Raw genomic sequence first — 17,993 nt, 5'->3', positions numbered from 1 at the left:
CCTCCCTAGTTGGGTCTTGCTTTGCTTTGTCAAGACCCCAAAGTTCCTTGGCCAATGTCTATAATTCACTGAGTTCCCCCTTGAGTCTGGTATATGCAGTATATCACCTGAAGGCATTCTGGTAAAGATCCTTCTCTATCCTCACTCCAGCTCCTTCACAGCTCCCTGTTACCTACAGTCAATTTCAGACTCAGCCTGGTATCCGAGGCCTGGCCTCAGCTCACCTTTCCAGCAGCATCGTACCCTCTTCTCCTAAGCCACCTTCAGTCATCTGGGGCTCCCCGCTTCTCCAGAACTGGGAGAGGGGTGGCTACCTCTTGAATTTTGACTTCTGCTGGAATCCCCTCTCACTTCCTCTTTGCCTGTTCTCATCCTTCTCATTCTGCAAAATCCAATTCACCTCCAGCCTCCTGGGATTCCTCCAATCTCAGAATGATCTCACGTTTTTCTTTTTTTTTCTCTGGACCTTTAGAGCAATTCTGTCTGAACACTTTCATTTGGCAATTAATCATGTTATGCCTGGCAGTGTCTTCCCCACTATTATCTCAAAGTGTTATTTAAATATTTCATCAGCATTTAAATCTTCATATTTGTCCTGCCACCTCAACTGAACTGAGTCTTGTTGGAAGGTGCAGAGAGGGTCATACGCTTCTCCAGCAGGCAGCTGGATGTATTGGTCTCATCCATGCAGATTCCACAGCCTCCTGTGTTTCATCCTTGCTCTGCCTCTTACTGACCATATGACCTTAGGAAAGTTTTCATTTCTCTGTGCCTCAGTTTCCCCACCTATAAAATGTGGATAAAAATCGCACCCACCTCATAGCGTTTGGAAGGATCCAGTGAGTTAATACAGGCAAAAAAGGGCTTAGAACAGGGCATGGTAGTGTCTGCTGAGATCTGTCCTATGCCTATTTCCCCTCCACCCAGCCCCAGCCCACTGCCATGGACAGAGTAGATGGGCCAGATCTGCTTATTTGTTTTATTTGGTGTCCTCTTATTTGTACAGATGAGAAAGCCCTGGCCCAGAGAGTGTAGGGGGGTTTCTTAAGGTCACACGGTAGGAAGCGATGGAGAGCCTGAGGTGGCAGAACTGAGATTCCAGCGCTTCAAGGGGAGACCTTTCTTTTCATATGCTGCCCCCTTGAGGGGGCTTTACTTTGCAAGAGGCACTCAGAGAAAGCTGTTATTTTATGCTTGAACACCTTTTCCCTGGAGCAGATGGGCTGGGGTTGGCAGAGGCACCACCGGCCTACAGGACTCCAGGGGGATCATTCACATCGATTGTTCACAGCGTGTTCTATGGGAATGGCCTCCCCTCGAGGTGTGCAAAGAGACCCTCCCATCATACTCCTGGGTCTAGTGATGGAGCCTGAGGCCTCCTGCATCTGGGAAACGCAAAAGCATCAGAGCCAACAAATACCATTCATCCCACTTGAACAGGTTAAAGGCCTCCGAAGGGAGGCATGGCTCCTGTCCTGTACACTGCCTGTCCTCGTGTTCCCCTGGCCACTTTCTGAAAGACTCCTCAGAGACTGGGGAGGCATTTCAAGGTGGTGAACTATTCTCAATCACCTTCCCTCCCTGCTTTGTGCCAGGAGAGGGATCAGAGGCTGGCTGGGACATGTGGTATAGTGAGCTACACAGGTCCTCCAGGATCAACACCAGTTTCCTGCTGCCCCATCCCAACCCCAGGAGAGAGTGAGGTTGGGGGTGTGGGGGGGGGGGCGGCGTCAGAAATTGTAACATCTGAGCTAAGCCTTAAAAAGTGTTTTGTAGGCTGCTTTTCAAATAGAGCCAAAGATGACAACTTTCAGACAGATTTGTGATAAAGCAATACATACAGTAAAATATAATGATGTTCATGGTAAAACCGTGTGTGATGCTAGTGATAAAGAATCTGCCTGCCATGCAGGAGATGTGAGTTCGATCCCAGGGTTGAGAAGATCCCCTGGAGAAGGGAATGGCTACCCACTCAGTATTCTTGCCTGAAGAATCCCCATGGACAGAGGAGCCTAGTGGGCTACCATCCATGGGGTTGCAAAGAGTCGGACATGACTGAGCGACTAATACCATGTATATGGTAGAATCTAGGTGGTGAGTATTCAGGTGTTCTCTGTAAAATTCTTTCAACCTTGTTATGTGTTTGAAATTTTTCGTTATAACATATTGCGAGGGGAGAGTAAGGACTTTGTAGCTGACTGCCCAAGTAGCAAATCCCCTCTCTGCTCCTTTCTAGTTATGTGACCTTGGACAAGGTACTTAAGCTCTCTGAGCCTGTTTCCTCATTTGTAAAAATGAGGCTAATCATAGAACATATTTTAGGGGGTAAGATAAATGCATTTGAAGTACTTCTTAGGCAAAGACTTGGGACAGTAACTGATGCACTTAATATCCAACTGATAAATATCATTGTTATTTTCAATTAGAGAGCTTCGTTTGGATGGGCTCTCAGAAGAGGATATTGAATTAGGCAATTAGAAGATTATTAGTGACCTGAAGGAATAATTCTAGGAACATAGTGGGATGGGAGGAGAAGCCAGAGCAGGGGTTTCAGTAGAGAGGAAGGTGGTAGAGAAGTCAAGGTAGTAAGTCTAGACCTAGTTTGCAGAAGGCTTATTAGAAACTGGGGAGAGAACTGGGGTAATGGCTTGAGAGGGAAAGGAATTTGGCAGTCAGAGGAGACTGGCTTGTGGGCCTCAGGAAGAGAGAAAAGGGGCAAGAGATAACGAAGGTTATACAAGTGCTGCCTTGCTCCTCAAAGTGTGGTCCCAAGGACCACCATCAGCTGCATCACTCAGGAGCTTGTTAGAAAAGCAGGATGCTGATGTTTATTAGAGAAGCTCTGCGCTGGTCCACAGATTCAAACTGCAGGATGGGAAGGGCCCTGCCAGGCCGTGGCAGGATGCTCAGATGCCCAGTCACAGCCCAAGTCAGGAGGCAGAGTGAGGAGGCAGAGGCCGTGGGCCAGCCGAGCGTTTTGTCACTTTTCCCTGGGGTCCGGGGACCTCAGGTAGACCCCCCTGGAAGTGTTCTGTTGCCTTTTTCTCTTGTCAGTATGCTCTAACAGAAGTGGGGTGTTGGAAGAGCCATGGGAGCCCACGCTGCCTGCCCTGTGCAGTAATAAAGGAGGGGACACATACCCACCCGACTTGACACACGACATTTCGAGGGCGTTTTGAACAGCTAATCCAGAGAACACTTCCAGGGTTTGTGCCACGTTCATGGTGTCTAATTGAAAAAGAAAACATTAGATGCTAACAGAAAGATTAAGTGTATTGACATGAAGGCATAGATTTCTAGCATCTGTTGAAAAAAAATCAACTGATCTGGCTGCATGGGACCTGACAGTGATCTGGATCTGCTGGATGTGCTTTCTAGATCACCATAGTCCCTGCTGACCCTTTCCGTCCTGTGTCCCCAACCTAACTTGTTAAAGCGTTTGAGTCTGTCACTGCTGGTGTGTGTAGCCTCTTGCTTTTAGGAAGTGGCCAGTGGCAGCCACATTGAGGGACTTGCCCAGGGTCATCTGTTTTGTCCACAGAGCATGGTTCTGGCTCCGAGTGTAGGTCTCTTACCTCTGTATCTTATAACCCCTCCCTCTGTGGGTTTATAGGCTCTGCCACCGGAAGCCTGCTTCAATCTCTATGAAATCCCATGTCTACTTCAGGGGGCCTTGGTTTGGGCTCTCGGGGGCCTAAACAGTTGCATTAGGAAGTGTGTATATGCCTGTTTTATGACATTCCCACAAACCAAGTTCCCCTTGGTGAGTTGCTCTGAATTTTCTATCCACAAATGTTCCTATACCTTTTCACTCCAAAATTTTACCTGTTGAAAAGCCTATTTAATAGGAACTTGACATTTAAAAAATCAACCCGAATCCCACCAGCTTAGTGTAGCAGCTTTCCCTATCTTTCCTTTAAAAAAATGTTTTCAGTCCCTGAAAAGCTCTTCTTATTTTACCCTGTGCCACTGACAATGTATTTTAGGTTGACTTCCTGCCTTCCACCCTCCTTCCCTCCCCTTTCCTCCCCTCTCTTTTTCTTTCCCTTTCCTTCCATCCTTCCCCAGCTGATAACCGCTGAGTAGCACAATGCTTCCATCCTACATTTAGGGTTTATAACACAATGCTTCCATCCCACATTCAGAGTTTATCTTCTGAAGGAGGATACAGTTGCCCGATCCTGCTCAGAAAGCATCCCAGGCCCACCCTTGGTAATGGAGCACTCTATTCTGCCACCTGGCTTGCCAGATAAGTTCCAGATCCTTGGAGGTAGAGAAGCTCAGCATCAAGGCTGAGCTGGAAACACCTGTCTAGCCCTTGCTTTTCCATCTCCTTAAGTGGAACATTTCAGCTGAGGGATCATGTGTGTGTGTGTGTGTGTGTGTATAGGATATGACTGGACTGATAGAGTTTTAGGTACCAGGAACCCTCTCCCTTTCTAGCCTGGTATAATCAGGTAATTTTCTTTTGATACTTCTGACTCATAATAAGTTATCCGTTCCATACAGTCATCTTTACTGTGTATGGCTTTCTTAGAATGTATGTATGTGCTTTTGAAACAGTCATTGAATTATATGCCAGCAGGCATATTTTAGTACACAGTCATCATAAAATGCAAATATTATGCAAACAGTATTTCCCTGGGAAGGCCATGCTCTATGTTGCTAGAAACAGCCACTGCTTTTGGGGCTGCAGTAGCTGTGTTACCTTGTGTGAGTTACTTTACTTCTCTGTGCTCAGTTTTCTTTTCTATAAAATAGAGCTGATCATTCCTAACCCTGCTGGGAGGGTTAATTAAAGGAGAAACGGTATGTAAGGGCTTCCCTGGTGGCTTGGTGGTAAAGAATCCGCCTGCAGTGCAGGAATCACAGGAGATATAGGTTCAATCCTTAGGTTGGTAAGATCCCCTGGAGGAGGGCATGGCAACCCACTCCAGTATTCTTGCCTGGAGAATCTTATGGACAGAGGAGCTTAGTGGGCTACAGTCCATGGGGTCTCAAAGAATTGGACACGACTGAAGCGACTTAGTATGCATGCACGGGCTGTGAAGTGCAAGCAAAAAGCCTGGCAAACAGAGCAGAGACTCCACATCCTTCCCTCTTCTTTTCCCTACAAGTTTTCTTTAGAGCTTGAGAACCTGCCAAGGAGTTAATAATCTGTTAACAAACACTTAAGTGTTCCAGGGAAGCTCAGCCTACAAAGGATTGCTTTTCAAGAGGGAAGAATCTTCTTGTAACGTAAACAGTCAACTCTGATTTAGCTTTTAACTGGGTAGGGCTCTGGTTTAACCTGTTGAGTTTTCTTTGCCTAGTTCTACCCGGAATTCTGGGAACTCTTCTCCAGTTGGGTATGTAGCTTGTGAAGGCCAGCTTTGCTGGGGTCTTCCTAATTTCCTTAGGAATGGACTTTGGACTGGGTCATGGTGCTAGTCTCCTCTAGGGGATCCAGATCTGCCTTCCCTTCCTGGTTCAGACATGCTCTGCACCTCCCAAGACTGATTCACTGTCTCCACTTCTTGGGGGTCCTCTGATGAAATTCCACGCATGGTCTAAAATTGAGACTAAAACCATTTGAAAAGCCCTCTCTTCATTCCGGATTCTGGGTCCCAAACAATTGAAGACTGACGATTCTTCTCTCTGTTGCTGCCAGCTGGGTGAGCTGAGCTCTTCCCAACTCTGGTCTTTTTTGTCCTGATTTGCAACCCATGAGATATATTTAACACTGGAGGGAGGGCAGAAAATTTGGAAACCTAATTCAACCAGCAACCCAGTGTTGCTTGAGCATTGTCTGACATCCTCGTGCCTGACTTTGATGTTAAGCCATAAACTTATGGTATTACTGATTCTAGGTGTTGATGGAAACAATTCAGGCTTCAGGGTTTCTCCAAGTGCAGGAAGCACACAGTGGGTGGTTTTGGTACCTTCCAGTGATACGCAGATAAGACCTTGAATCACCAGGCAGAAGAGAGTCCTTTTTCACTTTTCTTCCAGTCCTGATTATCACATGTAGAGTATCTCGGTTTGGTGTTTTGTTTTTAATATGTATTCATTTATTTAGCTGTGCTGGGTCTTAGTTGTGGCACATGGGGTCCTCGCTCTCCGTTTCAGCATGCGGGGTCTTTAGTTGTGGCATGTGGACTCTCATTTGCAGCATGCGGTTCTAGTTCCCTGACAAGGGATCAAACCTGGGGCCCCCTGCATTGGGAACTCAGAGTCTTAGCCACCTGACCGCCAGGGAAGTTTATCACTTTGGTGTTTTGAAAACTTCTCAACTCTCCGCCTTGTCCCCTTTGAACAAGGCACGGCCAGCCTTGGCTGAGAACCTCTGTCAGCAATGGCATCTGGCTGGAATTTCGTGACCAGGTTTTGTTTTGCATTGTGATTATTTTGAAAGTTATCTTCTATTTTTTCACGCGTTATACCAGTTTTTCACATATAGCAGTGTTCTAAGGTTTTATTGAGATATATTTAATTAAAAACATGAGTCTGCTTAAAGAAGAAGCTGAAGAAGTGAATGGTGCAGGTAGCAAGTAAATGGGGCAGAGTGTGTGGTGGGCAGGTGTGAGTAGCTTAGGAGGCACTGACTGAGTCCCTCTCCTGGATTAGCCCCCCGAGCTGCTGACCTCGACTCCATTTTTGACCTTACCATTGACAGATCACATTGGGGTAACTTCCACCAGCCAGATAGTTCCTTGAAGGTGGAGGCACCATCTTTTTTTTTTTTTTTTGTAATATTTTCTATGTATTTATTTCTTTTTGTCCGTGCTGGGTCTGTGTTTCTGCTCAGACTTCTCTCTAGTTACGGAGGGCGGGGAAGCCCAGGCACCATCTTTTGCATCCTTGTCATCCCATGCTCCTCACAGGGACCTCAACACATTATTACTCAACTATTTAACGCAGATCGTGATGGACTTGTGGTGATCCTGGTGCAGCTGATTTCCTAGCAGTCGCTTCTGCCATGGGGAAAGTTGTCCAGAAGTTAAGAGTTGGGCGTTACTACAGATGTCAGAGGCTATGCTAGTCCCCCCCACCTCCTCAGTGGTCCACACAGCTCTAAGGCTTGCTTTGTGTGTTACTTCAGCGAGGCACGTGCTGTGTGTGTATGGTTGGGAAGCAGGAAGAAACTTGTGCTAGCTGGTGATGTGGGCATACAAGTCCTGAGTTGGATGAGGGATGGGTCCCTTGGAGGCAGTGGCATGTTGGTGCTATAAAATATTTAGGGCTGGCTGTGGCTCTGACTGCATGGCAATTATCTTTGTGGCCTGGGCTCCAGGCTTGGGACAGGTAAAGCACTGGGTGTCACTCAGCCTTGATGTCACCCTGTTGGTGACACAGTTGGTGATGATCTGTCAAAAACTTTGGGTTGCCTGCCTTCTGGGCCTGGCAGGGCCACTGCCTCCCCATGGACCGTATGTGGGGCCTTTCAAGTGTGCGGGGCTCTGTTTTCTCACTGGCCTTTCAAAAGGATTACGTGCATGGGTACCAAGTCTCTTCAGTCCAACTCCTTGCAGCCCTATGGACTGTAGCCTGCCAGGCTTCTCTCTCCATGGGAGTCTCCAGGCAAGAATACTAGAGTGGGTTTTCATGCCCTCCTCAGGGGATCTTCCTGACCCATGGGTCGAACCTGCATCTCTTATGACTCCTGTATCAGCCAGGGTTCTTTATCACTAGTGCCACATGGGAAGCTCCAAAGGGACTGGGGACAGACAAATGAGCCTCTTTATTTCCAGATGTCACCACTGCTCCTTGGTGTGGCACGGGACACCAAAAGTAACCTCCAAAGTCTCTTCCCACTTTAAAGTTTTTTGAATCTGACCCTGGATGATTACACTGAGTTACAATGTAACTCGATTACATTGAGTTACACTGGTGTCAAATGAGGAAATTAAATCAGGACAACCACTTGCTTTGGATGAATTTCTTGCAGGTATCATAATACAATAGGATTAACCAGTGAGCAGGTCATCTTTGTCTTGTTCACCACCATAGGCCCAGCACCTAGCATAGTGGCAATAAAAATAGGCTCATGAAGTGAAAGAACAGGAGGTGATTATGTGAGTTTTGTGAGAAGTGGTAAATGAGCCCAAAGGAGGCAATGTCCCTTTGGCTTCTTGGTAAGCATGACCTCACCCTAGTAACTTGACAAGGGAAAGGGAAAGAGAAAGCAAGAGTGAAGATGAGGCTCTGGGTCTGGAATCCTGCAAGTGGGAGGGGCTGGCTGTGTGCTTTTCTGATCCAAGGTCCCGGCCTCCTAGTCACTGACGTCTGTCCCACAGCACAGACTTTAGGGGGGGGCTGCAGGCAGTCTGCACTTGCTGCTGTATTCATGTTGCAGCTGCTGAGACACCCGTTGGCTGCAGCTGCCCCGGGGCTGAGCCCTCCGCATCTGCTCAGAGGCCTGCAGTCACTGCTGTAGGCTTCAGACTGGCTGGAGCCGAGGTAAAGCAGCAGAGGGGTCCCAGGCCTTCCCTCCAGCCTGGAACCCTCCCCACTCCTCGTGCTTACAGCCCCTCTGCTTGGAAAGTCACAAAGGGCCAGGAGCAATCCCTGAGATCCTCTTCTGCTCCCTAGGACTGAAAGAGTATCCCCAGGACCCCAGAGGTCGCGAGGTACAATTATATTTCAGTCATTATGAAAAATTGTAGAATGTCATGCTGTCAATAGTTTCCCTTTTAATATTATTTTGATTGTTTTGCAATCCAAGAATGAGAGCCAATCTATGGTCCCTCCAGTGCTCAGTCTGGGCAGCCGAGACCACCAGGAGGGTGAATGATCAGTTGTTACATGTGCTTGGGAAACGTGCCTTGATACACCGCCTCCAGGAGGGACGCTGGGGGTTGACCAATGTGAGTTAGAAATTGATCTTATCTCTTGGAACTCATGCAAGTGCAGAGATGGACAGTGGACGGTTCAGAGGAGGGGGAAGCTGCTGCCTTTAAAAGGAGTAGTTCTCTCTGCAGCCCAGAAGGCCAAGATGAAATGTGATCAAGAGTGTGAAGAGGGCAGAGAGGAGTGGTGACCTGTGAACTGTAATCAAGGCATGTCAGTGGTTCAGCCCTTGACCTTTGTTGGTTAGCATACTCCAAACTTTATCAAAGCCCACTCTGAGCCGGCCCCGATATGAAGGTGCACTGTGTTAAGACAGAGATGAGTTAGGTTAAGTGTCTCTGGTGGGGATTGCACTTGGATGGGCTGGGGAGGCACATGTGGATGTGATGTTGAGCTCCTGCCTGTATCCTCCATGGTCATGGCCATTACCTTGGTGAGGTCCTCCTCGACTTCACCTGCAGCAAGTGCCTGCTTGGTTTGTTCTCCGGGGAGTACTATGCTGACATTCACTAGCTTGAGCTCCCCAGGTGGATGTTCTCAGTGGTTGGTAGAACCATATTGTGGCATGGTTGTGAGAAGATGGACTTTTGTTGTGGATAGCGTCCAAACCATTTGTGCAGAAGGAGGTGGACTGGGATTCAGGGCTCCAGGCTGCTAGGCGTAGCTCTGCCCCACATCTGTTAATGGGACTTAGGAACAAGACTGGCTTATGGCTTCCCTTCATCTAGTCAGTGGGAGAAAGGTTGCCTGGTGTATTGTGCCTGCATACACATGTACATATAAAAATCTCACAGGATATTCTTTAGCTCTGAAAGATGTAAACCGATAATAAAAGCATCTTATTTGAGAAAGATCACAAAACAGTTAAAGTTATTAAACAGGTTTCTACTTCCTGTGGTCCTTTTCAGGGTCCTTAATATATGATACTAAGAGGTTGACCAAAAAAAGCTTTGTTTTCCATAAGATGTTATGGAAAAGACTGAACGTACCTTTTGGCCAATCCAATAATACAGTAAATCGCTGCAGTGGGGTACAGTGGGCAGTGATTCACAAACTTAGTTGATCATGGAATACTTGGGTTGTAGAGGAGCCTACTAACCAATGTTCCTTCGCATCTACTTTGGGAACCACTAGTCTAGATAAGTGGTCCTCAATCCATGATGATTTTTGCCCCCAGGGGACTTTTGGCAAATGTTTGGAGACATTTTACTTGTCACAACGTGGGAGGGCAGAAGAGTGCTACTAGCCTCCAGTAGATGGAGGCCAGAGATGCTGTTAAACTTTCTAAGATGCTTCTAAGACATACAGGACATGCGCACATCAAGTTTATCTTGCCAAAATATCATTAGTGCCAAGGTTGAGAAACCCTGGATGAGATGGTCCCTAAAGTAGCCTTCGCCCTCCCAGCTCTAACTTTTGAGGGAGTGGGCCTTTTGGTGACACTCCGTAACTTGGTGCACCTGTTTACCCAGGGTGATGTCTGGCCCTTTCACGTCATTGCTCTCTGGAAGGCAGCGGAGATGAGGTCATTCTGCTTTATCCTTGTTGATACTTGAACATTCCTGGCTCACAAGCCACGTACTCGTATATCCATAACCGCGGTCTGCATCTCTGGGAGCATGAGGGCTGGTGGCCAGGTGAGCAGAACACAAAGTCTCCCTTTCCTGGGTCTTATTTCCACTCTCAGTGGCCAAGTTGGGGGAGCTCACTCTGCTCTGTTGCCGGAGAGACTTGGATTTCAAAGCCCACACTGCCTGCCAGGAGCCGTTCCCACAGACAGTGCTGAGATTCCAAGAAGACTCTTCAGCTCACAGAGATTCATCATCTTTATGAAGTTTTAAAATCAGAGATGGGTTTTACAGATACTCAAGATATTCTGGCTTTTTGTGCTTCCTCTTGACCACACCCCCTGCTCCAAACACACATTGTCCTCCAGTAACCAAAACACAATAGGTAATGGAAATTCCATCACAGCTGACCCCCAGAGACCCAAATGGGACCAGTGCAATTATGTCTGAAGCATGGTGCTGTCGTGACTAATTAGCCTTTCACAGAAGTGAATGCTCCCCTGTACAACTTCAGGGAGATCAGCTGGTTGTGGCTTAAGGTAGACTATTTGTAGTATCTCTTCCTTTTCTGGGCTTCAGAGGCACACATCCTCTAAGGAGTCCCTGCCACCACCGGACCACATGAACAGTCCAACTCAAGGTGGAAATATACTTCCTGCCTGCCTCCTACCCCATCAGTCCTGTGCTTCTTCTCATCACAGGGCGCCTCGTTATCTTCAGGGGCATGAGCCATTTACCGAGACACTTGTTTCTCCCTGGGAAGGCTGTGTAGGCAAGGATCAGCAGGCTTAGCGAGGCCAGCTCTGTCACCAATGGTAACTTAGAATCGTCTTGAGGAAGCCATGGTGGAATCTGTCCCCTCTCTTTTCCATCCTAGGTGGTGGGGTGCATTGTCCTGTGTCCAGAGATCAAATGAGATCAAATGAGTGAAATTAATGCAACAAATTTTACTGGCCACTGGCCCTGGAGTGGGTTGTAGGAAACACCTTTTTCAAAAAAACACTCAGTGATGGGTGACTTATTGGATGAATAAGTTAATTGGTTCAGACTTTTATTGAGTGTTAACCATGTGCTAGGGAAGTGCTGCTGTTTCTTCTGAAGGCTGCAGAGTCTGCAACTACAAGACACAGAGAGGGAGACGGAAGGCGCTGTAAGGTTTTGGGCCAGGTGTTGGGGGGCAGCAAAGATCTCCCACCATCACAGTCAGCCCCCATTCGGTGTTACAGGTTCTGGCGCTTTGCTGAGTACTTTCTGTGTCTCAGCTAACCCTCCAGCTCCCCACCTGTTCACCCACTCAGTCACCCACCCTGTCATCCACCCACCCAGCCCACTGCTAATCCTCCACCCAGCCATCCTCTATCCGCTCTCCCAGCTACCCCTTCAGCCACCTTCTGCAGTGGGCCTTAACAACCTCCATTTCCAGGTGAGCCAACTGATGCTTATGGGAGGTTAAGAACCACCCAAGTTGTAACCAGACCTCAACTCGTTTTTCCAGCACACTCTGAAGCCATGCTCTTAATTCTGTGCCTCCCACGAGTGCTGATTTGAATTCAGGTCCTTAGCGCCTAGCTTGTACCCAGTCTCCACAACCTCAGTGCTCCAGCCAGGCTCAGGGCTCTGGGGAGGGTCAGAGTGACCACCCAGAATGTGACAGCACCATGCTGCTTACATGCAGTAGGCAGGGCTTTCCAGCTTCAGGAAGGATTGTTGTGTGCTCAGAAATTACATGTTTACCTGTTAGAACTGAAATAACCTAAGAGGAATTTTTCAGGCCATGGCTACAACCCATAAGTGGATCATAAAATCAATTTAGTGGGTCACAACCAATGCAAAAAAAAAAAAAAAAAAGGATATGAAAGTACATCCCGAGTAATAAGGTTAGATGTTGTTCCATGAGCCTTGTGTTGCAGTTACTTATATACTAGATATGTATGAGTCACAATGGAAAATAAATTTCTTACTGTGGGTGAAGCTTACAAATTTGAAAGCACCACCCAGGAGGGGAGTTGGGCAAGCCGCCAGCTACAGAGACAGGCACGCTGTGTGTGCTCTTTGAAGCTCTGCTTGGTGGGTGGGTTGAAGGGGAAAAAGGACACAGCAGGTCTTGGCAGGTCAGTCAGCAAGGGTTGGCTGAGAGCCCACTCTGAACTGGGCTTTGTTGGTGTTTTGGGGGCTTCATGATGTTAGACAGGAGGTCCCTGCTGACCTTGAGTTCTTCCTTTCCAGTGCGAGAGAACAGCTCTTCCCAGCAAGGAGAGGGGATGTAATAGGCAGTGTCTACAAGAATAATGATGGAACAGTGCAATGTAGCTCTGGTTAAGAGCATGAACTCCAGGGTAGCCGGCCTAGGTTTAAATCCTAGCTCAACTCTATCTCTTACAGTTCACAGCTTTGGGTAGGTCACCTAATCTCTCTGTGCCTTAGTTTTCTCATCTGTAAAATGGGCGTAAGAAGGATACACACTGTGTGAAGTTATTATGAGGATTGAGTTAGTATTTACAGAATGCTCAGAACAATGCCTGGCCCAGAGCCACCATATATGTATGTATGTGTTTGTTATATCTGGTGGCTCAGATGGTAAAGAATCTGCCTGCAATGTGGGAGACTCAGGTTTGATCCCTAGCTTGGGAAGATCCCCTGGAGAAGGGAATGGCAACCCACTCCAGTATTCTTGCCTGGACAATCCCACGGACAGAGGAGCCTGGCGGGCCGTAGTCCGTGGGGTTGCAAAGAGTTGGACATGACTGAGTAGCTGATACTCGTTACATGAAGGTGAGCATATGAGCTTTATCTGAGTGTCAAACAGGAAGCTTTACCAAGGCTTAGAGCAGGCCTGGATGATTATTTTTCTAATATTCTTCTTCCCATCATTCAGTTTAGTTGCTCAGCCGTGTCTGACTCTTTGCGACCCCATGGACTGCTGCGCCCTAGGCTTCCCTCTCCACCACCAACTCCATCATCTTCCCATCGTGGTCATCCATAACTACTGTTTTCTCATCATAAAAATATTCTAGACACGGTGCAGAGTCTCCTATGTATGTCCTTCTGTCCAGGGAAGTGGGGCTTCTTATGTCCATTTCTCAGATGGCGATGTGGCTTGCTTAAAGAGGGGCCAAGCCAGGCCCCAGCCCCTGGTGGGTCTGGTTCTGAGACCTGTGCTTTTGAACCAGAGGGTGCATCCTGTCCTTGGCCTGCCGCCTCTGCTTTCTTTGAAGATGTGGCTGGTTTGGTCCTTTTCTGGCCCAGAGAAAAGGGTACTGTTCTCTCCACTGGGCAGAAGGAGGGTTTTGAAGCACACTGGTTCTGTGGAGTGCCCCAGCCCTCCCTGAGGGGTGACTCACAGAGCCACAGGGAGAGCTGGCTTCCCGATGGCGTTCACAGCTGCTGGAGCCCCCAGACAGCCTTGCTGGGGGCTGTGCTGGGGTCTGAGAGGTATCAGCAGCCTGCTGTTCCCCACACCTGGCTCATCCTCTCTCAGTCTGAGATGCAAGGCCCCGCCTGGGCGGGGAGCCCATGACAGATGCAGCTCCTCTTTGAAGTGCGGGACTGAAGAGACTTCCAAACAGGAAGCATGGCCCAGCAGAAACCCATGCATTTTTAAAGGCTCTCCTGCCTTTGGAAGAAGGTCCCCGAGAAGTGCTGGAATCATTAGGGTGCTTAGTTATCTGGCTCAGCTCCAGGGAACCCAGGATATCAGTTATGGTCTCAGCAGAAGTCCTGCCACCTGGGCAAAGCTGGAGGGCAGCCCGCCTGCCCCACCAGGGTGCCGGGCCCGCATCCTTTTGATCCCTGACTTATTAATGAGCTTTGATTGCTTGTTGCATGCCTACTGCATATTCACTAGACACAGTGCTGGATATAGATCTATATCTATAACTATAGAATATATAGTCTAAATATATATAAATATATATTTGTGGCATCCCACTCCAGTATTCTTGCATGGAAAATTCCATGGACAGAGGAGCCTGGTGGGCTGCAGTCCATGGAGTCTCAAAGAGTCTGACATAACTGAGCGACTGAGCATAATATAAAATATATAAACACATAAGAATATATATTATTAATTAATATGTATTATTAATAAGTATATGTTGATATATTATTAATATACATTCTTATTAATTCTTACACCCTGGAAGTAGAGGCTGTTTTTATTGTCTAAGAACCTCCTGTGAGCATTCCTTCCATGAGTGTTGCAAAGGTAAATTGTTGAATGAATAAATGAACATGGGCCTTCATTTCTAACCCCTTATGGAGATACAGAAGATCCCTGTGATGAGAGCACATGCCCACTGACAGCCTGTCTGAGCTCCGCTTGGCTGCTTACTGGCTGTGTGACCATGGGCGAGTGTCTTGACTTCTCTATGCCCCTGGTCCTCATCTGCAGAACGGGAGACATTCGTACTAGTTGTGAGGATGAGAAGGATTACAACCCCCTTGCCAAGCATTTCTTATCATTTTTATCTTACAGCTCAGGAACTTGAGTTTTCGAAGGGTTAAATAACCTGCTGCAGTTTGTGGGGCAAGTTTAGATTATAAACAAAGCAAACAAAAGAGGAGGCAGATCTGCAAAGCCGGGACTGTTTGTCCTCTGTGACAGCGTGCCATTCCTCTGGCTAGATTAATTCTCAGCTCTTAAGTCAGAGGCTGAGAGGCTGATGTTCCAGAAGTCCACCCTCCCAGACAGAGACTAATGTGCTGTTCATGGGTTGACCGGACGTTTGAAATGAGATGCTGGCCTTGGAAGGGATGAGGGAGGGAACACTTAGCTCCCAGATTTGGGGAGGGGAGGGACTCTGCTCATCTCAAAGAATCAGACCCCTCTTTTATTTTTCAAGGGCCTTGGGGGTGGGGGGGACAGCATCCTGAAAATCTGACCTGCTGCAGCAGAACTAGGCTTTACAGGCTTTGACCTACCTGTAAAATATCTGAAGGTTTCCAAGTTCACACTGACTCTGTGAGCAGGCAGCCCTGGGTTAGCGTGGACTGGAGAGGCAAGGAAGGCATTTGGTTGGTTCTCATTTTTATTCTATGGTCTCTGAGCTTGAGAATAGAGTCCCTACCCCCTGGCGTCCCCTTTCTCTTCATCAACAGTGACACGCTGTGTCCACATTCCCTTCTTGGCGCCGTCCTAGGGTATCGGGCACACAACAGTGTCTGCCTCTTTTCAGAATAAAAATTATACCCCTTATTTTTCAAAAACAAGAGGGGTATAATTTGTGACTAAAACCAAGGTGCTCAGACTGTGAAAATATCTGCTGCTTGGATGTTTCTGTGTCGCCTGAAAGTGAAAGTGAAGTCGCTTAGTCGTGTCCAACTCTTTGGGACCCCATGGACTGTAGCCCACCAGGCTCCTCTGTCCCTGGGATTTTCCAGGCAAAAGTACTGGAGTGGGTTGCCATTTCCTTCTCCGGGGGATCTTCCCAAGCCAGGGATCAAACCTGGGTCTCCTGCACTGTAGGCAGATGCTTTACCGTCTGAGCCACCAGGGAAGCCCTCAATTAGAGAAGTCATTTCTAGCTCAGATCTGGAGAAGAAACTCTTTATTTGTTAGTGAGAAGCCCTTTGTGAGTGTCTTCCAGTGAGAAACGGGACCAGTCGAGCAAGTACGGGCAAAGCCAAGTCTCCTTAATTTATTCATTGACTCTTCCTTTTTTTTTTTTTTAGGCTAGGAAACAATCACATACTTTTGGCCAAAACCAGTCCTGGGGCAGGAATCCAACAAAACATCATACTAATTAGATAATCTAATTTCCAGAGAGAGACCCCAGCTCAAACTACTGCCTTGCTAGCAGTGATGCAGAGATGGCAAAAGGATCAGTGAACAGAGGCCCATCATTCCCTTGAAGTTCACATGGACCCTCACCAAGGTTAGGGCTTGGCCGGAGCTTCACCTGAGTTTTCTGTGTGTGTGTGTGTGTGGGGGGGTATCTGTAATAGTGAGAAATACCATGCTTAGAGGAAAAAGTGCTATAAACTGGATGACTTAAATAAACAGAAATTAACTTTTTCATTGTTCTGGAAACCAGAAGTTCAGAATCAAGGATTTGTAGGTCTGTATTCCTGAAACCTGTAGAGGAGGCTCTGTCCTCGCTCTCAGCTTCCAGGGTGGTCGTCCATCCTTGCATTCCCTGGCTTGCTGCTGCAACACGCCAGTCTCTGCCTCTATCCTCGTGTGGGCTTCTTCCTGTGTCTCTGTCTTCTCAGGGCTTCCTCCTCCCTGTTTTACTCTCTCCTCCTTCATAAGCACGCACATGATATTGAATTAATGACTCACTTGGTTACATCTCCAAAGACCTTATTTCCAAATAAAGTTGTGGTCACAGGTACTGGGGTTTAGGACATAAACATATTTGGAGGGGAATGCAGTGCAACCCATTATGTATAGACGCCTTGTCTGAACACTGAAGAGATGGATCAGGCTTTCTCCTGCCAGTGTGAAGAAGTGAACAAGCTGGGGTTCTCCTGGAAATCAGGTTCCTGGAAGGAGGAGAAAACTGCAGGTAGAGGACTTAAGCTCTGAATGTCCTTTTTTCCAGATCTGTGTTTCCTTAGATGGGTTCTCCAGACTAGCAGCATCTACATCAGCTGAGAACTTGTGAGAAATGTCAGTTCTTAGGCCCCACCCCAGACGTCAGTTCAGTTCAGTCACTCAGTAGTGTCTGACTCTTTTCAACCCCATGAATTGCAGCACGCCAGGCCTCCCTGTCCATCACCAACTCCCGGAGTTCACCCAGACCCATGTCCATCGAGTCGGTGATGCCATCCAGCCATCTCATCCTCTGTCGTCCCCAATCCCTCCCAGCATCAGAATCTTTTCCAATGAGTCAACTCTTCACATGAGGTGGCCAAAGTACTGGAGTTTCACCTTTAGCAAAATTCCTTCCAAAGAAATCCCAGGGCTGATCTCCTTCAGAATGGACTGGTTGGATCTCCTTGCAGTCCAAGGGACTCTCAAGAGTCTTCTCCAACACCACAGTTCAAAAGCATCAATTCTTCGGCGCTCAGCCTTCTTCACAGTCCAACTCTCACATCCATACATGACCACAGGAAAAACCATAGCCTTGACTAGACGAACCTTTGTTGGCAAAGTAATGTTTCTGCTTTTGAATATGCTATCTAGGTTGGTCATAACTTTCCTTCCAAGGAGTAAGCGTCTTTTAATCTCATGGCTGCAGTCACCATCTGCAGTGATTTTGGAGCCCCCAAAAATAAAGTCTGACACTGTTTCCACTGTTTCCCCATCTATTTCCCATGAAGTGGTGGGACCGGATGCCATGATCTTCGTTTTCTGAATGTTGAGCTTTAAGCCAACTTTTTCACAGTCCACTTTCACTTTCATCAAGAGGCTTTTGAGTTCCTCTTCACTTTCTGCCAAATGAACCAGAAAATCTAGGGTGGGGCTCAGCCACCTCTGTTGGATGGTTCTGATGCTACAGTTCAAGGGTTATTCTTGTATGTTTTTGTCTTTTGTTCTTACTGCAGTGCTTTCAGATGGGGTTGCCTGTTGATGCTGGAAGATGTTTTGGGTTAAAGTAGATATTAATAGTTCTGGAACTTCCTAGTGGTCCAGTGGTTAAGACTTTGCCTTGT

The 17,993-nt window shown here is 47.5% G+C and overlaps 1 protein-coding gene and 1 non-coding gene across 48 annotated transcripts in view; one reads left to right on the top strand and one right to left on the bottom strand.

The window, feature by feature from the left end:
- KCNMA1 (potassium calcium-activated channel subfamily M alpha 1) overlaps positions 1 to 17,993 on the top strand; it is a 772,527-nt gene that overhangs the window by 188,904 nt on the left and 565,630 nt on the right. The window lies entirely within an intron of this gene.
- On the bottom strand, positions 15,821 to 15,892 carry TRNAC-ACA. The gene has a single exon. It is a non-coding gene; the product is annotated as a tRNA-Cys (tRNA).

This window comes from Bubalus bubalis, chromosome 4 (genome assembly GCF_019923935.1).
Source record: "Bubalus bubalis isolate 160015118507 breed Murrah chromosome 4, NDDB_SH_1, whole genome shotgun sequence".
NCBI classification, from domain to species: domain Eukaryota; kingdom Metazoa; phylum Chordata; class Mammalia; order Artiodactyla; family Bovidae; genus Bubalus; species Bubalus bubalis.
The sequence above is the reverse complement of the archived record's forward strand: the minus strand, read 5'-3'. Positions and strand labels throughout refer to the sequence as shown.